This window comes from Mytilus edulis, chromosome 8 (genome assembly GCF_963676685.1).
Source record: "Mytilus edulis chromosome 8, xbMytEdul2.2, whole genome shotgun sequence".
NCBI classification, from domain to species: Eukaryota; Metazoa; Mollusca; class Bivalvia; order Mytilida; family Mytilidae; genus Mytilus; species Mytilus edulis.
In genome coordinates this window covers 44,634,750-44,655,288 of record NC_092351.1, presented here as the reverse complement: position 1 = coordinate 44,655,288, position 20,539 = coordinate 44,634,750, and the positions used below count along the sequence as shown (strand labels likewise).

General features: G+C 33.5%; 1 long non-coding RNA gene across 1 annotated transcript; it reads right to left on the bottom strand.

Annotated features, from left to right (window-relative positions):
• Positions 1-5,010: 5,010 nt before the first annotated feature.
• On the bottom strand, positions 5,011-8,977 carry LOC139485669 (uncharacterized). Its single transcript, XR_011655363.1, has 2 exons — positions 8,754-8,977; positions 5,011-5,408 (listed from the first exon to the last, which is right to left on the bottom strand). It is a non-coding gene; the product is annotated as an uncharacterized lncRNA (long non-coding RNA).
• Positions 8,978-20,539: the final 11,562 nt, after the last annotated feature.

Sequence of the window (20,539 nt, the reverse complement as noted above, 5' to 3'; positions counted from 1 at the left end):
TCTGATCGGTATAAGAGTATTGAATTGACATTGGTGGGAAATATCCTTAACTTTGTGATTGTTCTTAAAGCATTACTCCTCCAAAAAGGTTTAAGCATGGAAAATATCTGTTGTGGCGTCTTTTCTCTCGCCGATATGTCTTTGTATGTGCCTCCTGAAGCACTGACAATACTTCCAAGGTAAGTAAATTGTTGTACATCTTCAACAGTAGAGTCGTCGATCTTAAGACAGTCTTGCTGGTTTGTATTTAGCCTCATTGTTTTTGTTGTCTGTGTGTTGATGTATAGGCGTGTTTGTTTTGCTGCTGTTTCAAGACTTTGTCTCATGTTGTGCATCTTGGAAGCGATGGGAAATGTCATCAGCAAATTCTAGGTCTTCTAGACGTGTTGTGAGAGTCCATCCAATGCCTTTCGGATCTTTGTAGGCTGTTTTACCAACCCAGTTAACTTCTATCAGGAAAAGGAGCGGAGAGAGAAGACACCCTTGACGTATTCCAGTTGTAACAGGGAAATGGTTCGGTCATAGTTCCACCGTGTATAACTTGACAGGAAAATTGGTCGTATAGCAGTTTTATCATTTTGATGATAAACAGGATACAACAGATACAGTTAAGTTTGCCTCATATCTTGACTTACATCTAGAAATTGACAATGAGGGTCGGTTGAAAACAAAACTTTACGACAAAAAGAGATGATTTCAGCTTTCCAATTGTGAACTTTCCATTTCTAAGTAGCAACATTCCAGCAGCACCTGCATACGGTGTATATATCTCCCAATTGATACGATATTCCCGTGCTTGTATTTCCTATCATGATTTTCTTGATAGAGGGCTGCTGCTCACTAGGAAGCTATTAAAACAAGAGTTCCAAATGGTGAAGTTGAAATCATCACTTCGGAAAATTTACGGACGCCATCACGAGTTGGTTGACCGTTATGGAATAACCGTTTCACAAATGATATCGGATATGTTCCTTACGTCGTAACTACAATCCCCTTCCCCTTTTCTGAATGTGACCTACCGAATTAGACTATTTACCGGATTTGTAATCACACAAGCAACACGACGGGTGTCCCATGTGGAGCAGGATCTACTTACCCTTACGGACTACCTGAGATCACCCCTAGTTTTTGGTGGGGTTCGTGTTGTTTATTCTTCAGTTTTCTATGTTGTGTCATGTGTACTATTGTTTGTCTGTTTGTCTTTTTCATTTTTAGAAATGGCGTCAGTTTATTTTCAATTTATGAGTTTGACTGTCCCCCTGATATCTTTCGTTCCTCTTTTATGATCTTTTGTGGAATTCTATAGTGTCCAAGAATGTCCCAAAGGACCTGGTGATCAATTCTATCAAAAGCTCTCTGGAAATTCACAAAATTTAGGTAAAGTGTCGTCTGCCATTCTATTGTCTGTTCGATGATAATGCTCAATGTGGCTATTTGGTCTTCACATGACTTTTCTTGTCTGAAGCCAGCTTGTTCATCTCTTTATATCTTATCCATTTCATTTTTCATTCTGCTATTGATGGTGCTACAGATCAGTTTGCTCAGTATGGACAGTAAAATGATACCTCTCCAGTTGTTGCAAAGTGACTTGTTACACACTATCATTGATTGGAACTTATTGTGTGTGAACTGTTAAAAACTGTGGAAAGTTTTAAGGCAGATTATCTCGCACGACTAGTTACATCAGTGGCGCACACACACTTCCTGGATAAGTTTTACTCGGCAATATTTGAGTTCATTTCCAGTATTTTACATATTCACACAGATTTACGGAAACCAAATATTACAGTCATGAACTAATGACAAGCACTGAACTACAGGCTTCTGACTTTGGAAAGGCACATAATGAGTGTAGCGGGGTTAACATATTTGAAGGCGCTAACATGGGATAGTGGTGTAACGATACAACACACAAACAAACTTTTCAAAACAATAAAAAAAATATACGAGAAGACACCATATCAATAAGAAAAAAAGAAGATTAAAATCATCAATATACTACTTTAGAAAAGTAACTGGAACTGCATAAACCAGGAATGAACTCATGTATTTCGGAAGAGTTCAAAACTCCTGCTAGGCTCAAATTGGTCTAAATGTATTTATTTTTTCACCAAAAGTTTCATTTTCAAAATGTGTTGGTTAGTTTAAGTAAACAATGACATCAAAAGCATTATTTTGTGGTTTTACATACGTTGTAAATTGGAGGGAGTGACTTGGTGACTTTTAATATAAGGATTTGTTTTTCCGACTAAGGATCGTAACTGTATAAAATCGATTCAGCGGTGAGGAAATACTTTCGAACCACTGCCTTGCTTCAATTTTTGTGTGAGTGTCAAATGGGTACATTTCTATATGTATTCCCCATTAGTCATGTTAGTGACACTAGGATATTTAAGTTCAAAATGTAAATGAAATAAATACATAAAAATATAAAAAAGACAGTGAATAATAGTTGATCACCGTGAAATCTTCATTGCACATGTTGTTGCATTCAACAAGTAAGCAACTAGACGCTCACCATACCACATATTGTTAATAATTTATGAAAAGGGTAAACATGTTACACAGACGAACAAGGGATCAGTATTCATGAGTGGAGTTTTTAATTGACAACAAATTTTTCAACAATAATTGGCATTCCAGAATGAATTGTTCACCTCTCTTTGTATTTTCATATGAATCGGAGTTCCTTCAGACACTTATCAAAAACAAGAATATAAGAAGGCATATCATTTACTTTCACATTGATATATATTGATTATGTTCTTTCCAATAACATTCCATTTTTTTCTGATTGGGTTCCTTTAATGAATCCTCCAGAACTAGAAATTTAAGAAACAACAGGCAAGGCTTCCTCTGTTTGAGTCTCATTTTCATTATGACTTATACTTCGAATTCGATATAAGTGATCAGCTCCGTACCAGAATCTATGACAAATGAGACGATTTAAAATCTTAAATTATAAATGTCCGCCACCTTTGCATCAATAAACCAACCTTCACCTGCATATGGGATATCTTTTCCAAATTCATTCGGTATGAAAGAGATTGCAGCTGCTACTCAGACTTTATCAATGATCACAAATGTCTGAGCCGAAGCTTAATAAACTAGGGTTATATCAAAGAACGTCTCGTCTTTTTTCTAAAACAATCATCGGGAGATAATCCAGACCTTGTCGATAAATATACCGCATTGACTTCACAATACTACATGATGGTCTTGAAGTATAGATTTAAGGTACTGACGTTGTTTATCAGTTTTACAGTGTTCTTTTTAGTTGCTTTTGTATATTTATTACCTTTACTGTTTATTCCATCTTTGGTAATACACTTCTGGTGTGACTCGGTATTTAAGGATGTTTGCTCCTCTACTTTTTGAATTTTTGCCAGATTTTTGGAATCCTCTGGTTTTATCCATGCATTGCCATTCAAAATTTTGTCCATCAACCCCTACTTTTCTATTCATAATTTTGTTACATAAAGTTCAAAAAGCCATATTTCAAAATCTTATAAAATCCATGTTATTTTTTCATAGTTTTTGAACCAAAAAAGGTGTCAATGTTAAATGTATGTAAAATCTAGAGAGAATTATTTCCCGCCAAATTTTCTATGGCTTATATCTCGAAAACAAGCACACGGACCCTCCATTTATTTCTGCTTTTATTGTTTCTTTATTTATATACTGTCAATTCATAACAGTCTTTTAAAAAGCTTGTTATTTTTAAACAGAGTAGCAAACGTCCTTAAACATCCAGCCATTGCGCTATTGTGCTATGGTCAATTTTATATTCTTGTCTTTCTCTTTTTCTTATGTTCTTTCTCTATAGAGTGTCTATATGCCAGTTTTGTTTTTCTTTGTTGAAATAGTTATTTGTTTTTATGGTGCTTAAGATTATATTAGTAACACAATGTTGACTGCTGTACCCCAATTTTTACAGTCCACTAATTATGTCTTGTTGTTTTGCTCACACGTTGTTGTTAATATAATGTAATGCTTTGCGACTGTCATACAAGAGAGGCGAAAGACACAAGAGGAACATTCAAACTAAATTCAAACAAATTTAAATATAAACTGACAACGCCATGGCTAAAAAAATCAACAGAAAGATCAACAGACAAACAACAGTGCATGAAACACAACATGGACAACTAAAGACTAAGCAACACAAACACCACCAAAAACTAGGGGTGATCTAAGGTGCTCCGGAAAGATAAACAGAACCTGCTCCACATGCAGCACCCGTCGTGTTGCTCACAAACTTTAACCCGATTATATGTTTAATTCGGTAGGTCGAATGAAAAGGGGACGGTATTATAGTTACGACATTTGGAACATATCCGCTCTCATCTGTGAAACGGATATTCCATTACGGTCAACCTACTCGTGATGGCATCCGTAAACTTTACAAAGGGATTATTTCAACTTCACCATTCGAAACTCTTGGTTTAATAGCTTTCTTGTGAGCATCAAACCCTTTAATCATGATAGGAAATAAAAGCCAAGGAATATCGTATCATTTGGTAGATAGAAATGAGAGGTTTAGCTACAATGAAGCTATCAAACCAGGTTTAATCCACCCTTTTCCACATAAGGTAATGCTTGTAACAAGGCACGAATGTCACAGTTGCTTCCCATTCGTTTGATTGGTTTGAGGTTATGATTATGTCATTTGAAAAAAGGGCTTTCCGTTATGAATTTTTTCTTGGAGGTTGGTACTTTTGTTAATTTTACTTTTCAGTTGACTTGCAATTTAAAAAAAATATTCTAAAAAGAAAATATAAGAATAAAGATTTTCAGACCAGCTCTATTCTAGTACTTATCTGCTGACAAAACGATTCGACAAGAAGTAGAACATGAAGACCAAATGAAATGCACAACCTAATGGGGTGAATTAAGTTTGAAATGTAGAAATTATAACCTTAACCAAACACGAATTGGTTTTTTGAGATCAGTGATTTCTCTAATCAACTAAGCATTACAACCCGTATGAAATGCAAAAAAAACCCAAGCTAATATAACAACGTTATTTGCCCTAATGTGGTATGTGTCAATCTATTACAAGTAGTACTACATATATGTTGATAACAAATTGGTCATTTAAAAACCGCACCATCCTGGTTTTGGCCCAGATCTTCTTCCATAACAATTGCACATCCATCTTTTGTTCCGCCAGAGAAAGCAGTTGGATCGAACTTGGATGCAATTACCACCAGCGTGTCCTTGACACTTGCATCTATTCGGGCAACTTTGCCAAGCTATGTTGGTAAACCAATTCGTTTGTCGTGTGCATCTGCTCCAGTCTTCCCAGCAGTCACCAAGCACATTCGCATCAGATGTGGGAATTTGCAGGAGCATAAGCAAAGACAAACTCAACAGAACCCCACAAAGACCAATATATCCCATTGCAGCTGAAATAATAAGATATTGTATAATATTAATTTCGTTACCGTTGATTTCTTTAGAAAAAATAGCAGGGAAATATGCAAGTATGTGTTTATACAAATTCATACCAACAAAAATGAATAACCACAGGCCAATGAAATAAATGATAAATAAATAAACAACACAAACAATATAAAAAAAGAAGATGTGGTATGATTGCCAAAGCGACAACTCTCCACAAGAGATAAAAAATGACACAGAAATTAATAAATATAGGTCACCGTAAGTTTTGGTTAACTAAGTTTAAGGTACAAAAGTTGTGAGGCGGTCAAGATTGGACAATATATAACGATCATAGTGGCCAAAGACCAAAGTGACCTCACTTTGTAAATGATATACCCAAGCCCATAATGCAACTGTATAACAAGTTTGGTTAACCTTTACTTCAAAGTACAAAACATATGACATAAACACGTTTAATAACATAGGGGTCAAGGTCAAAGACAATGTCCTAGCGATCTGACTTTGATATATGATACACCCCAAGCAACTGCAATTGCATACCAAATTATGTAAACCTAAGTTTTGAGGTAAAAAAACAATGAGGAGGACGACAAAAATTGGAAAAGGTTAATGCTTTCATTGTGGACAAAGGTCAAAGTCAGGGCCGTCGTTACATGACTTTTATATGCGACACATCCCAGGATGCAGCTGCATATACCAAGTTTGGTTTACTTAAATTGAACGATACAAAAGTAATGAACCGGACACGAAGCATTACGGACAGACAGACAGAGAGACAAACAGACCAACATTCCTATATACACCCAAACTTTGTTCACGGTGGTTAAAAAATGATAATGACAAAGACCTACAAGCAAAATACAAGTTCGGTAAAGGAGGTACTAGACAACCGCTAACTTCCATTGCAAAGAACCAGTTTGGATTTAAAGAGTATACATCATAAAGAGTAGCGAATGATAATCAGAATGTGCAATTATCAGAACTCTACTTTTCAGCCTAAGTCTTATCCGATTTTTTCAACAGAGTCTAACGAAAATACAGCCGTAGTTAGCAATTGTACAATGAACTAAGAATTCAACTGTACATGTCACACAAAAAAAGGATCATACTTACTATGAAGATATTGTCTAAATAAACATTTGAACAAGGTTTCAACTATGTTACAACTCAACCAATTCAACCATAATAAGGAACATGCTAATGCCACGACAAAGCAGCACTCGCACCAGCAAAGTGAAAAGGGATAAATATAGTTGTAATCACTTGTTTTCCAATCAACTATAAATAAATATGTTTAAACTAAAACTGATCATAATATATAAAAACACGTACGAGTTCCGCGTTGTCTACTTTTGCTGTTGATATGTTTAGAATGATAGGGGAATGCACATTATAGATTTAATTTATAATTATGGGGAAAAAATTATTAAAAATTTTCCTCTGGATACTATATTTTGATTGTAAGAAGCTTCTGTTCGAGTTTGGTAAAAATAAAGGATGTTTGAAAATAAAGGATGTTTTATGAATCTAATAAATGTTTTAAAAACTTCAACTGCAGACTGTATGTAATGTTAACTGAAAGAAAAACTAAGTTCATTGATAAGTTATATACGGAAAAACAGGAAATATTTGTTTTCAAAATTTCCATCTAGATACTAGTTTTGATCATAAACAAGGTTCTGTCCAATATAAAAAGAAGATGTGTTATGATTGCCAATGAGACAACTCTCCACAAGAGACCAAAATGACACAGAAATTAACAACTTTAGGTCACCGTACGGTCAAGTCTGGTAGAAATCCAGAATCGTTTAAGAAAGTTATTAAAATTTCAAAAACTTTAACAATAGAGCGAATATTTTTAGCCGCCGCCGCCACCGCCGCCCCCGACGACGACGGAATCTAGGATCGCTTTGTCTTGCTTTTGCTCGACAAAAAGGACTGAAAAAAAGGAAAACGGGGAATGTGTCAAAGTGACAACAGCCCAACCATGAAAACATCCCAAGGTCATGAATGGATCATCAATGCAGCGCAAAGTTAAATCACGCACTCGGAGCCTGGCTTCAGTTGGCTACTGAACAATAATGTAAACTAGCTTAGCAAAATGGACGCCACACTAAACTTCGAAATATACAAATTAACCAAAACAAAAACAAAAACACTAAACAAAAAAAAAAAAACAAAAAAAAAACGACACACGACTATCAAAGGCTAGAGGTTCTTGACCTGGGACAGACACACAAATACAGTGGATATAAACTTATTTTGAGATGTCTCAACCCTCCTCTATACCTATAGCTAATGTGGAATAAACAAACTTTCTATTAAAACTACTGAACCAAAATTCGAACTGTAATGCTTAATATTTACCTCAGAAAGAAGAGATGCATTATAAATGACTGCTTCTTTGCAGTTTTTTTTTTATCATGTTTACTTCATGACAAAAAGAACATTTCTATTTTTCTCATAACGTAAACATGTTTCGAAGATGACATATTGTTCAGAGCATTTTGTCACTTAAATATGTTAAAGTGCCTATTAAGTGCTAATTAGTAAAAAGTCAAATATTACAAAAAAGTTCACTCAATCATTTCTATAACTGATCATTTACTGATATTTTCCATATTTATTGTTTGGTAGGAGAAGTCTTATCAAAGAATTTTATGTCATAGATATTTTCATTTGTTTTCTATAGCAAATCAATCCCTACCAAAATTTTCCTAAAGTGTGATTATTTACATGTTAAATCCTTTCAGTCAGTTTAACTGAGGTTTGCTCCTTGCATTTCAGTAACTGCTAGTATTCCTTCGTTAATTTTTTTTATTTCAACTTGGCTAAAGGTATAGGGGAAGGTTGAGATCTCACAAAACACATGTTTTATCCATGTCCCTAGTCAGGAATATCTAACTACTGTTAGTCTTGTTTGTTTTTTTTCTTTTTAAAGTTGACTCTTTTATATATGTCGGAGTTTTATGTGGCGTTGAACTAGTTGGCATTATTGTTGAAGCGGCCAGCTAAAGTCAGCCGCAGGGTGCGCTATTTTCTCGCTGCTCTGAAGACCCAATGGGGGTCTTGTGTTGTTTTTCTGCTCTTTGGACGTGTTTTTGTCTCTTTGACACTTTACGCGTTTCCATGCTCAATTCTATTTATCTAGTGCAACACTTGTAGTGTTTTACAAGTTTAAGATCTTGATGGAAAAAATATACATAGTACTCCTGTTATTACAATTACTCTAACATTAAACTAGTTCTAGTTATGTAAAAAAAAAATTACAACCCTTTTCCTCCCAAAAACAAAAAGAATAAAAAGTACAAATGATGATAAACTAAATTATATTTATCAAAGCTTACCGTATATTGATCACCAGAAAACAAAAGAACCAATATTTTATATGATATACGTATTATATACAGCAAAATGACAGCTGTCATAGACCTTCGATTTTTCACTTCAATTATAGCACTAGGAAGTGCCATCATATTACACTTACGAAATTGTGAGAAAGATGATATTTATTTCTAATTAGTTTGGTATCTTTCGTCCCTCTTTTATCGCTTTAAAGTCAATTTTCAAATAACCTTTTCCTACTCAAGCCGCCATCTTGTTATATAATAAGTATCAAAATTAAAATTCCCTCAATTTGTCAGTTTTCAAGAGATTACTTATCATAATTTGTCAGTGATAAATGAATTGTTTTCTGATGTTACATTTCACAATTAATACCATTTCAAGTGCTTTTTCGAATGTTAATTGACTTTCATTCTAGAAAATACCTCTCACATGTAATCTGTTATTTCAGGGTTTCCCTGTGTCGGATTCAGAATAGGGCGTAGAGGGAGTTCGCCCCCTTTTGGTCACCTAAATATTATCTCATGTTTCTCACGTTTTATTTAATTTGTTTGCATAAAATCTAAACTTTTATCGTAGGGTTACGGTATAGTTATCATAAACTTAGGAAAGCATCATGCTAAGTCTACCAGTAGTTAGCACTTCGGTGTTGACATGAATATCAGTTACATGGTAATTTTTATAAATTTCCTATTACAAAACTTTTTCGAAAAACTAAGGATTTTCTTCTCCCAGGAATAAATTATCTTAGACGTATTTGGCATAACTTTTTGGAATTGTTGGTCCTCAATGCTCTTCAACTTTGTACTTGTTTGGTTTTATAACTATTTTGATCTGAGAGTCACTGGTGAGTCTTATGTAGACGAAACGCGCGTCTGGCATATTAAAGTATATATAATACTTATACTTAATATAAAATATTGGTTCTTTTGTTTTCTGCTTATCAATATACGGTAAGCTTTGATAAATTATTATCCTGGTACCTTTGATAACTATTAACACCACTGGGACGATGCCACTGCTGGTGGATGTTTCGTCCCCGAGGATATCACCTTCCTAGTAGCCAGCACTTCGGTGTTGACATGTCATTTTTATAAATTTCCTGTTACAAAACTTTATTTTTTTCGAAAAACTATGGATTTTCTTATCCCAGGAATAGACTATCTTAGACGTTTTTGGCACAACTTTTTGGAATTGTTGGTCCTCAAATTTTTTCATCTTTGTACTTGTTTGGCTTTATAACTATTCTGATCTGAGCGTCACTGATGAGTCTTTTGTAGATGAAACGCGCGTCTGGCGTATTAAATTATAATCCTAGTACCTTTGATAACTTTCTACAGAAAATATTGAGAGCTTCTACTCAATCTGGTGCAATGTCCTTTTAAGATATTATTACACATATGAGGCAAAGAGACAAGAGTGTTTTTAAAGTGGATGCAATACGATAGATACTATATTACAGATGATACATGTGACATATACAATTTCTATTCCTGGTGAAAATACATAATGATTGGCTATAGAAATACAACAAATTCCCCTTAAATAATATACTTCTGACTAGCCTTTATTTAATTTTTCACTGAAGTATATTAATTGCAGGTCAGGGACGTTTTTATTTTTAGGCAATTTCCAAGTAGCTTCGATTTAATATGTAAATGTTAGAATATTGAAGAAAAACTACTTTTATCAATTAATGTGACGTCACAATTTACACACAGCTTTTAACTATTTGCATAAAATTAGAATGAACATGTCTAAAAACAGTTTAAAAAAAATTGATTGAAATTTTACAGAAACTTCGTTATGTGGTAGAATAAATGTTTGTCTTCGCACAAAACATTTTAAAGCAAAATCGTAACTATATCTCTGGAATCATTAGCATTCATATAGCAGTTGCATAATCAATAAATAGTTAACAGGGAAAAAATCTCGTCTTCCAATACTTAAAACAATAACGGTTCATATTCACGGGTGATACAATTATTCATGTTTATGCATTTTAAAGTTAGTTTCATTTCCTCCATTCATTCATTTTCATCACTGTTGGTATCATTTTGTGTGCTTATAATGTGTAAAGCCCTGTACAAAAATAAGAAGCATAAAAAAATAGAAAAGAAAAAAAAAAGCCGACTATCTGTCAAAATATTCTCTAAGGTACTTTTTGGTGGTAATCATGGTAATATTAGAGACATATACACATGTGTCTCTGGTCATACTAAATCAAGGTAGAAATAATCTATTAGGTGTGTATAGTCCTTGAAAACATTTACGTTTGGTGTGTGTTTTTAAAACCAGCAGTTTTAGAACTTATTGTCTTATATCAACTTATACAGCACTGGATATGCAGGTACAGTAAAAGCTTTAAACATTCAAAATAGTATTGAGAAGGCGTGGATCTATATAAATAAAGGCAACAGTGGTATATAACGCTGTTCGAAAGTCATAAATCGATTGAGAGAAATCCGGGTTACAAACTAAAGTTGAGGGAAACACATAAAATATAAATAGAAAACAACGAAACAACAGATATACAAAAGTGCAACAAAAAACGAAACGACAATGCAACATACCCAGATACGGGCTATTAGAAAACAATTGCCGTTTTCCTGACTTGGTACAGGACATATTAAATAAATAATTTTTAACAAAATTGGTGGGTTGAACCTGGTTTTGTGGCTAGCCAATCCTCCCGCTTCCATGGCAATGTTAAATATGCAAATAGTTATTAAAGATACCAGGCTTATAATCTTAATACGACAGACACGTGTTTCGTCTAAATAAGACTCACCAGTGCATTCATGTCAAAATAGTTAAGAAAGCCAAACAAAGATGAAGCGCATTGATGACCCAAAATTCCAAAAAGTTGTGCCAAAGACGTTAAAATGTGTAATGGTGTCCATTAAAATTTACGGAGTGTCATTTTTAATCTTTCCTCCTCATAACTTTGTTGGCGCAGTTTCTGAGTAAGGAGCACACTCCTGTATATGAAGTCTGTATAGTGTGAACATGCACGAGCATAACGTATCAACTGAGATATGTAAACATCATACGAAGGGGCAGAGAGTATGATACTTCTGAGAAATGGGAAATTGATAACTGGGAAGTTGAAATCTTAACGTTTGTTATATATTTAAGTTAGAAGTCGTCCATCTGCGCCAATATTAAGGAAAAGATCAAGGTATGAAGCAGTCCTTCTAGTATCAGTAGTATCCTTAATTTTAAGTTCACTGGGATATATGAGATGTAAGAGTTGGCTAAAATATGGGTTATTCAGTGATAGGACATCATCAATATATCTGAAAGAAAAATTACAGAATTTCGCAAGGTGATTTTTTTGTCTTTTAGAATGTTCTGAATGAATTCTGCTTCATACGGGTACAAAAACAAATCGGCCGTTAGGGGTGCACAATTAGAACCCATTGGAATACCGACTATCTATTGAAATATCAATCCTCCAAACTCAACAAATATATTATCGATAAAAAAGTCCAGCATTTTTATAATATCATCTTCTGTATGTTTTCTGGTAGTTTCAGTGTGGTTCTTCACAAAATAAGAATTAACCCAAAACAAGAAATTTGTATCTACGATTCCCATTTTTATAGAAAACGCTCTGTTAAATGAGATGGTAAAGTCGACCTTTGAACTGCGCATGGGGAATAGTAGTGTAAAGCGTAGAAAAATCAAAAGTCTTAATGTTGCTGCAAAATTGGCGAGATTGTGATCTTTCCAATTTTTGAGAATCCACATTTGGCTAACACCACTACTGGTAAAATATATCTCATCACAATATTTATGTAGGCCATATTTTGCTGCAGAAAGAATAGTAGTTAGTGCTTTATAAAGATGTTTAGTTGAACATTTTGATGATCCATCTATGTATCGTTCTTTATATGTGTTTTATGAAGTTTTGGTATCCAGTATAATGACGGTAATTTTTGTTCGTTTTCTTTGATGTTGATACCAGAAGAAAGAAGGAAATATTTGTGATTTTGTAATATTTCATCCTTTGTAAATGATGTGAAATATGAACGATATGTACGATTACCAGTTGTTCTATTTATTCCAAGCTCTGATGTGAGAGATTGCAAATAATTGCTTTTACATATGAAGACAAAATTATTAGAGGCTTTATCTGGGACAATATCCCTAATGCGCCTTGAAATGAGGAACTCAAAAGTCACGTGTAAACAAAAAATCTCTGTGTAGTGATATTTGACACATTTCTATGATAAACAAATGACTAAGCTGAACCATTTGTGTTAATTTAGAAAGTAAGGGAACACAGAATAAATGTGTAAAAACTATGGAGCCATTAAATGTGTTCAAAGAATTAAATTTTTAAAGAACTTATTGTGTCAAAAATGGGATTTTTTACCATAAGGAGCCACATCGCAAAAGGATACTCGGGGTTTGCTAATTTACGGGAAAATGAATCACACTTCGTACCCCGAAAATTTAACCACATATGTAAAAATGTCTCAGCTTCGAAACAAGCCATCATACATATACAAGTTTATGATATGGCATGAGCAACAGAAGAAAACGTTACCATTACCGCCTATGTAGAAACAATTGCGCATATTGCCCCATCTGCTGGAACAACGTCATATTGGTCATTAAAAGAGGATTAAGCATCCACAACCTCCGGATTCTTGAAGGGGTTTGCAACCCATGTTCTCTGAATATGCTTCTGAATGCATGATCGAACAGCTTTGATCCATTCAGACAGAGTGTCCAGTTCTGGTTCGTCTGGTTCGCGCTTCACCCATTTTCTTGCATACGCCTCAACTGCATCCATCTGAAACCTAAAGTTCTTTTTTCAGTTGATGGGCTGAGGAACTCTATATGTTGGTCCCTTGGCTAACAACTCTCTTTGTTGTTCATTGGTAACGATGCCAAGGTCGCCAGTAATAACATGACCAGACTATAACTGTATTGTGACGATGCACATGAGTAATCTGGAGGCTTTCATTTCAGATATTTGAGGTTAAAGGCCTCTAAAACTCTCGTGTGGTTGAAAATCTTGGATGTAATAGACTTGGTGTAAGTATAAGAAATTACAGGTGTAGCTTGATTTTTGAAGTACTAGTAATCAGGTATAGTTTTTGGTATCACCTTAACCTTTATTGGCAAGTTCTACCTTAAAACAAAATCCTCATTTTTGGATGTATTCGATACGGGTTTGAATAGTCTATGGTTAGTATTGCTCATTTTTATTGCAACTAATCTACACAAAACAGAACTAGAATTAATAACGGAAGTATTTTGGGCTTCTTGAAATAGTAAATAAAAGTTAAACCAGACACGAAATTGATAATTATGCTTTCAAATTAGCTGACTGAAATAAGTGTTATTAGAGAAAGCATTTAGGGAGCAACCATTTAACCTCAAAGGGGGGACAGGTATGGTTTTTTGGCAAAGTCATGAAAGTGCGAACATTTTTGTTAGTCTTTCGACACTATCAATCATTTTTTTTAATTAACACTATAACAATGTATAAGGTATAGGGAAAATCTGGAATGAGACTTTTTTGTCATCTGCTTAACCACAATATTTTTTCTCATCAAATTGGAGATATGATTTTTTGTTAGAAAACCCCCCATAACCCCTTCCATTGAAGTTAAATGGTCGTTCCCTTATAGGACATATAAGCAAGGTTCCGCGTCAGTTGACAAAAACATAGTAGGGATACACACCATACACACAGTGATACATTCTTCTGCATCAAATGTCTTTGTTAAAGATACTACCATGCTCTTTGGAGAACAAATTATATGAAAGTGTCTATCAAACCATTTGTATCCCATTATTTTTTAGGGAAATGTCTATACTAAGTAAGGAATATGACAGTTGTTTTTCTTTTGTTCTGTTGATTGATAGCGTTTGATTTTGTAATTTTTAATGAACTTCCCAAATTTGATTTTTCCTTGGAGTTTGTATTTTTTTTTAATATTTTTTCATGAATGCACAATGTCATTACGTGTAGAAAAGAAGAAAACACATGTTTTTATATTCCATTGTTCTTGAGGAAAAGATGAAAAATATCCAGATAAAGTTTGGAATAGAATACCCAGGAACTCTAATGTATAGATAGATGCTGATAAACGTAATACCATGTTTAATATTTGCATATCATTACAAATGGATATGTATGGAAAATAAGAAGTAGGAGAAGGTGACACGTTATCAATTACTGTTTATCTAAATATACCACCATTCTACTTTATGACGGAAACAAGCATTAAAGTGCAGCACTATTTGATGTATGCTTCAATAAAAAAAAACGTTCCTATATAAAAGAGAGTCGGAAGATACTAAAAACATATTCAAAACAGTACAATGATGTTTTTATTTTATTTCATGACATGCACACATAAATATATATTTTCCCCTTCAATATGATTATCAACTTTTCTTCTTGATAACACAACATTTTATAGGCTTAACACGTTAGAGTAGGATATGTTTACCCTTCTTGGTATCTATGAAGAGTATAATTTTTATCTTGATACCAGAATGTCATAATGTAACACTGAATGTATATTCGGGGTGTATATTGAAGGCGGGTCTGTAAACAATTATATTTTCTTACAAAATTTGTGTTCTAAAATAAGTTGAAGACTTGATTTATTATTTTACATCATCATAACTCACATACACTCAGGTTATTAGCTCACCTAGCTTTTTCCATCACTTTGCGTCCGGCGTCGTCTGTTAACTTTTACAAAAATCTTCTCCTCTTAAACTATTGGGCCAAATTTAACCAAACTTGGCCACAATCATCATTGGTGTATCTAAGTTATAAAAATTGTGTCCGATGACGATTGGGGTATCTAAGTTATAAAAATTGTGTCCGATGACCCGGCCAGCTAACCAAGATAGCCCCCATGGCTAGAAATAGAACATAGGGGTAAAATGTATATTTTGGCTTATAACTCTGAAACATAAGCATTTAGAGCAAATCTAACATGGGGTAATATTGTGTATCAAGTCAAAATCTTTCTGCCCTGAAATTTTCAGATGAATAGGACAACCGGTTGTTGGGTTGCAGCCCCTGAATTGGTAATTTTAAGGACATTTTGCCGTTTTTGGTTATTATCTTGAATATTATTATAGATAGAGATAAACTTAAAACAGCAATAATGTTCAGCAAAGTAAGATCTACAAACAAGTCAACATGAGCAAAATAGTCAATTTATCCATTACGGGGTTATTGCCCTTTATAGTCAATTTTAACAATTTTCACAAATTTTGTAAATTTTGGTAAATTTTTACAAAATGTTTTTCTTTTAACTACTGGGCAAAGTGCATCATAGATAGATATATTGTTAACAGCAAGAGTGTTCACCAAGGTAATATCTACAAACACATCACCATCACCAAAACACAATTTTGTCATGAATCCATCTGTGTCCTTTGTTTAATATGCATAGACCAAGGTGAGCGACACATGCTCTTTAGAGCCTCTAGTTTTAAACAACTACTAGTATAACACCTAGCTGATATAGAGGTAATACTTCTAAGCTTATTTGTCTGTGTCAAAAAGTCATTAAATTCTTACACTATAATACAGGTGAGAGGTTTAGCTAGCTTTAAAACAAGGTTTAATCCACAATTTTCTACATCATAAAATGCCTGTTCCAAGTCAGCAATTTGGGGTTGAAGTCATAAAACTTTGCCCAGTGCTCGAAGCACAAGAATCATGCTCGAAACATGAAATCCAACATTTTGATTGGTTGATTTTGGAGTACGAGTACAAAAAACTGACTTCAAAGTTTTATGACTTCAAGGATAGTCGTTTGTTGTGTTTTATCTTTTGATTTTCTATTTGATCACGTATTTTCCCTCTTGAATTTTCTTTGGAGTTCGGAGTCTTTGTTATTTTACTTTTTGTGTCAGATACCTTTCGAGTATTGATTTGCATATGAGTGCAGGTGGTGAATTACGTCCTGTACCGTTGGATAATGACGAAAGAGCTGCGAGGTTTATTAGATGAAAAATCAAGGCGAACTAAAGATCCAGATAAAATGACAACACTTAAAATTAGATATCCCCATTGTTCCCATGTGAACGTAAAGTCTGTGAGTTTACTTAAAATGAATACACAACACTTTGACTAGATTTTTGGCTCGTTTAATTTCAAGTTTTGAAAAATTGTTTACTTGACCAGTTTGATTATTGGAGAAAATATATTTATAAATCTTTGGTAATGTGCATCATCTTTTAAACATTTTAGAATGTTGACAGACAATGAAAGAAAAAAAAATTATTACGAATGTAATTTAACTCAAGGGAAAGAATGCCATCAAAGCTCCAAAAGAGACATTTTGTTGTTGTGATGTTGAACAAATATATAGTAGATGAAAATGACAAAATGAAAACTGCCAACAAACTTTGAAGGCCTCAACCTGAATTAGGATTGAAGTGTTTTTGTTTCATGTGCTTGCACTTTTTTTGGTGTCATTTCCGTTTTTCTCTAGTTTAGACAACTTTGTACTTGTTTGGCTTTATAAATGTTTTGATATGAGCGTCACTGATGAGTCTTTTGTAGACGAAACGCGCGTCTGGCGTACTTAATTATAATCCTGGTACATTTGATAACTAATTAGAAATATATAGAGATGACTTGTTGATGAAACCTTTATAATATCAGAAATCACATACAGCAATCGCAAATATAGTGCCTGTTTTTGTTTATTAAATGGTAGTGTTGTTGTTGTCATTGGTTGGTTGCTTTACACTGCATTAGCATAAATGGTAGTGGGACGTTGACATATTTATTCTTATTTTGAAATACATTAGCTATAAACCAAGGATTAATACACCACTTTCTTCATAAGAAAATGCCTGCACCAAGTCAGGAATATGACAGTTGTTATCCATTCGTTTAAGATGCTTGAGCTTTAGATATTGCCATTTGATTAGGGACTTTCTTTTTTGAATTTTCCTCCCAGATGTTTTTGTGATTTACTTTTTAGACTGGTCAGTTGATGGCTTTATATGCAAATAAATAATAAAACAATATCAAAAGTTTATTTTAATCCCACATTTTCCAGGAATTGTTCTGAGACAAGTAATCATCTACAAATTTATATATCAGCAATCAGCTTATCTCATGTTGAACTAACAGATCAGTTTTTGTATACAGTAAATTAAGAAATTATTGGGATTTTGTCATTTTAGACTAAACTATGATTTTAATGTTTGGTTTAATGAGAAAAATCCTTTATTCATATAAAAAAATTCAAAATTAGAGTTTAAATTAATGCAATTATAACCATGTCCCATTTTTCAAAATAATAAAAAAACATCGCAATATATTCTGATTTGGAGTAGACAGATAAGTTTAATTCTAAATCATGAGGAAACATTTTAGAACTATAAGCCATGGGATAATTAATGAAAATACTATTTTTGTTTTTAAATATCTGTATTCAAAAGAACAACAGCTTACTGCAATTGGAATATACATGTATATATAATACATATGTATCAACAGGAATTGCATAAATTTTAACAAACCTAAATAAATAAATACATAAAACATTATTTTCACTTTTTTTTACTAAATACTTCTAGCTCATACAGTTAAATTGCAAAACAAAATATTTTCCTTTACATTTTTTTACAATGTTACTAAAGTCTATATAAAATCTTCTGACATGAAAAGATAAAAAAAAACATTTATGGATACACAAGTTTTAGAATTTATCAAACAGTTCAAAACAGAGAAACAATTACATTAGTCACAAAAAGAACTGCCCTGAGAGTAAACTAGAGGCTCTAAAGAGCCTGTGTCGCTCACCTTGGTCTTGTGCATATTAAACAATGGACACAGATAAATTCATGACATAATTGTGTTTTGGTGATAGTGATGTGTTTGTAGATCTTACTTTACTGAACATTCTTGTTGCTACAATTTTCTCTTTCTATAATGAACTTGGCCCAGTAATTACAGTGGAAAATATTTTCTAAAAATTAACAAAAATTTATGAAAAATGTTAAAAATTAACTATAAAGGGCAATAACTCCTTAAGGGGTCAATTGACTATTTTGGTCATGTTAACTTATTTGTAGATCTTATTTTGCTGAATGTTATTGCTGTATACAGTTTATCTCTATCTATAATAATATTCAAGATAATAACAAAAAACGGCAAAATTTCCTTAAAATTACCAATTCAGGACAGTAACTTAACAACGGGTTATCCGATCCATGTGAAAACATCAGGGCAGATAGATCTTGACCTGATAAACAATTAAACCCTGTCAGATTTTCTCTTAATGCTTCGGTTTTTGAGTTATAAGCCAAAAACTGCATTTTACCCCTATGTTCTATTTTTAGCCATGGCGGCCATCTTGGTTGGTTGACCGGTTCACGCCACACATTTTTTAAACTAGATATCCCAAATATGATTGTGGCCAAGTTTGGATTAATTTGGCCCAGTAGTTTCAGAGGAGAAGATTTTTGTAAAAGATTACTAAGATTTAGGAAAAATGGTTAAAAATTGACTATAAAGGTCAATAACTCCTAAAGGGGTCAACTGACCATTTTGGTCATGTTGACTTATTTGTAAATCTTACTTTGCTGAACATTATTGCAGTTTACAGTTTATCTCTATCTATAATAATATTCAAGATAATAGCCAAAAACAGCAAAAATTACCTAAAATTACCAGTTCAGGGGCAGCAACCCAATAACAGGTTGTCGGATTCATCTGAAAATTTGAGGGCAGATAGATCTTGACCTGATAAACAATTTTACCCCCATGTCAGATTTGCTCTAAATGCTTTGGTTTTTGAGTTATAAGCCAAAAACTGCATTTTACCCCTATGTTCTATTTTTAGCCATGGCGGCCATCTTGGTTGGTTGGCCGGGTCACGCCACACATTTTTTTAAACTAGATACCCCAATGATGATTGTGGCCAAGTTTGGTTTAATTTGGCCCAGTAGTTTCAGAGAAGAAGATTTTTGTAAAAGTTAACGACGACGGACGATGGACGCCAAGTGATGGGAAAAGCTCACTTGGCCCTGCGGGCCAGGTGAGCTAAAAAAATTGGGATTTTCTTTTTTAAAAGATTCTAACTTAACATAAGTTACTGGTCAATGAGAACACTACATGATACAAACAAAAATTACATATTAAACTACACCACTACCTGTGAACATTGAGAAACATTATTCAGATATCTCCCCTTACGTCTTCCCCTAGTAATACAATTTGTTAATTCAGTTAAAAGGTGTTATGTATCTCCCTTCTTATAAGATTTATTCTCTCTGCTCTTTTCTCAATGAAGAACTTTAAGGTTAAAATATAGCAGTGGCTGATCCAAGGAAAACATAGGAAATATGCTCCCTCAATGATTGCCAAAATAAATCTTTTGTTTCTCACAGTTTATATGCCTTAAATTAAGGCAACAGTAGTATACCACTGTTCAATAGTCATAAGTTAATTAAGCAAAATCAAATCATACAAACAAACTAAAATGGATTGAAACACTTCAATCATAAAAGAAAAACAACAAAACAACAGAAATACTGAACTAAAGCAAAACAAAACGCCAACATACATAGAAACGGACTGTAGATTAAACAACGGTTTTTATCTTAAGCAATTTTGTTTTCTTTTGGCAGTATACATTAGGTTTTCTGGAGTTACTACCATCCCTTTCAAACATCAGTTATCTACTTCTATATTAGGTTCAATTTTTTTTGTCTAGATCCATTCTTTATTGATTTGTATAAACTCTGCTAGGTGGCTTTGTTAAGGGGAGATAACTTA